This window comes from Carlito syrichta, unplaced genomic scaffold (genome assembly GCF_000164805.1).
Source record: "Carlito syrichta isolate Samal-C Ts95f unplaced genomic scaffold, Tarsius_syrichta-2.0.1 Scaffold316388, whole genome shotgun sequence".
Taxonomy (NCBI): domain Eukaryota; kingdom Metazoa; phylum Chordata; class Mammalia; order Primates; family Tarsiidae; genus Carlito; species Carlito syrichta.
In genome coordinates, this window is record NW_007260484.1 from 415,639 (window position 1) to 418,860 (window position 3,222).

Here is a 3,222-nt window from a genome sequence, read left to right on the forward strand (position 1 = left end):
CAATAATACTGATATCTCATGTTTCTCAGGGATGATTTCTGTTCATTTATTTTATTTATTTGAAGGGCTATACCTTCTTGGATATTTTTAACAGTTTGCAATTTTCTGTTGTTAAAACCTGGATATTTGCATACTAAAGTATGTAAATTTTGTTAGTCACTATAACCCACTTCTTTAGAGTTCACTATTTTTGTATTGTTGGAAATATTTTTTCTTCTAATTTAGTTAAAACATGATTATTATAGGTCATTATGCATGCTTAAAAATATGAAGAAAACCTAAAAGCATTCATATTCTAATAAGGAAGAACTTTCAACTGTTGAATGCAGTACATATATTATGTTTGCTTGTGTGTGTATCTTTGAAACAAATTTGCAAACCAATTTTTCATAGTAAACTTTATATTTTATTGTATGAGCATATGCATCATGGTAATAGTTATGATAATCAGAATTTTTTAAGTCTGCATAGTTTTTTATTATAAAAATGTGTCAATTTATTTATTATTTGTCTTTTTCTCATAATGAGAATATCTGTTATAAATTATTATACATAATCGTGTGCATTCTATAAAATAAATTACTGTTAGTATAATTATTTGGCCAAAGGAAAATATTAAATATCCCCTCAGAAATGTTTTGCCAATAGATATGTTTCCCAAACAGTATGAATATTTTTAAGAGCTCATTTTGTTATCAGTAATTTGCATTTGTAGAGCATTAGATAATTTGCAAATTATAATAATATATTGATCCATTTAAATATGCTAAGAAGTAGGCATAATAATATCATTATCCTAATTTTACATGTGAGGAAAGTAAAAATCAGAGATACTATATGACTTGTAGAAATATAGATTGCAAATTAGTAACTTTAGTAGTCAAATTATAGCCTTTCATCATTTAGTTTAAATATTTAGTGACATATCTCTGTTTCATATAAGCACATAAGTTATGGACTGCTCAAAAAATGAAGAGGATGCATAGGAATAGCTTGCTTAGCAAAGATGACACATTTAGCAACTTCAGTGTCAAGGACCTAAAATATGTGAAAAGTTGTTCTCATTTTTTAGACAAGTTAGTCATTGATTAAAAAGTACAGAGGTTTCCAAATATTCTCTTTGAAAATAATTAGAGCAGATACAAAATTATTTCTGCATCTGCATAATCTTTATGAATTTTAAGTAGTTTTAAAATGAGCAAAAAGAAGTAACCCTTCTCATGTCTCATAGAACACCATATTTATATACTACATATTACTTACCAAAAGATGAGATGGTGGGGAGGGTATAGGTTTAGCAAACTCTTTTTTTGAGGGTCATAGTGCATTATGGTCATTGTTATTTGCTCAGAAACTCCTCAATGTTTTCTTCTTCCTATTTAAGAGAACTCCATTTTTAAAGGCAAAAAAAAAAAAAATGTAAATGTAGTAGTATAAATAATGCTCCCTACTTTAAGACATCTAAGTCCTAATCCTTGGAAATTGTGAATATGGTACCATACATAGTAACAGGAATCTTGCATAGAGAATTAAATGAACAATATTGAAGTAGAAAGATTTCTCTGGATTATTTGAAAGGGCTAAACATAATTATAAGAGATGTTATAGGTGAGTGATAGGCTGATCTGAGACAGAAATAATACAAAGAAAGCAAAAATCAGAAGAAGATAAGATGCTATTTTGTTGGTCTTGAAGATGGAGAAAGGGGTACTGAGACAAGGAATTCAGGCAGCCCCTAGGACCTGAAAAGAGAAAGAAAATGGATTCCCCAGGAAAAAAAAAAGGCCACCAAGCATTTGAATTTAACCCGGTTCATATGAATTTGGGCTTCTCACCTCTATAACTGTAAATAAGTAAATTTAAGTTTTTAAGAGAATATATTTTAGAACAAATTACTGGTTATCATTTACTATATCTGGAATAGAAATACACTTATTTGTTTCTTTAAAAAGTATCATTTGTTTAGAGTAGTTTTTTGCTTTATGTTCACAGCAAAATTGATAGAAAGATAAGATAGAGGTATTCCATATATTTCCTAACCCCATGCATGCATAGTCTCTCCTATTATCGACATCACCCACCAGTGCTGCTACATTTTTTTTTTTTTTTAATGAAGCTGCATTGGAAGACACTTATCTCTGAAGGTAATAGTTTCCATTAAGGTTAACTCCTGGTATAGTATATTCTATGAGTTTAGACAAACATATAATGCAGTTTATACACCTTTAAAGTATCCTTCTTAGTAATTTCATTGTCCTTAATGATCCACCTATCCATCCTTCTTTTCTGGAAAACACTGATTTTTTTTTTATTGTCTCCATAGTTTGCCTTTTCAGAATGCCATATTTTTCTTTCCTCCATGTATTTGATGACTTAATAACTCATTTGTTTTTTCAGGGCTAATAATATTCCATCATTTAGAGAAAGAATTATGATGACTGACATGAGACAGCTAGAATTAGTTTCTCCTCTGGACTAAACCAAGATACAGAGAATTTCCTCAGCACCCAAAAAGGAATGGATCCAGTAGTATGACCACAAGTCTCCACTGTAGTGATAATAACCACTTAAACCAAAGAAGGAAAAAAAATAAAAACTGACTTAGATTGGAACAGGCAGGCCTCTTGCTCGGACCACCATGGCTCACCACAGACTGGACACAGTGTGATGAGGAGAATTCAGAGGATCTGTGCTCCTGAACTTGCAGGATGTCCTGACCCTTGCAGAACCCTAGTCCCTCATGGGATATTTCCTTTCTTATTGCTATGCTCTGCTACAGAGTGGTTCAGAAAAATAGCCTTGAGCAGCACCGACCATCATTTTTCCAAGAACTCATCTCTTAGAATGTAGCAGGTAGACTGTTCCTGGCTGGGTGGGTTGCCAGAAACCATCCTGAGTCCCTGAGGTTGGCTGTATTCTGACATTCAGATTACAGATTGCCTGAGGCCAAGTAGGGAGCCAAGCAGAACACATTGCCATAGCAACCTCTCACTCCCCTTGTGAAATCTTTTGTGCCTGTTCTTCACAACAGTGGCCTAGGACTTCCTTCTAATCCCCACTGCGGTAGGTAAGAGTGCATACTTCCCGGGTGCTTCAGTTTATTTTGCCTGCATTCCTCACAAAGTCTCAAAACAGAGAGAAAACTTGGGAAATCCCCAGCTTCCACAGTTGGACTAGGTTGACTGGACACTTCCCAGGAGCAACACCCACCAAGGAGAAACC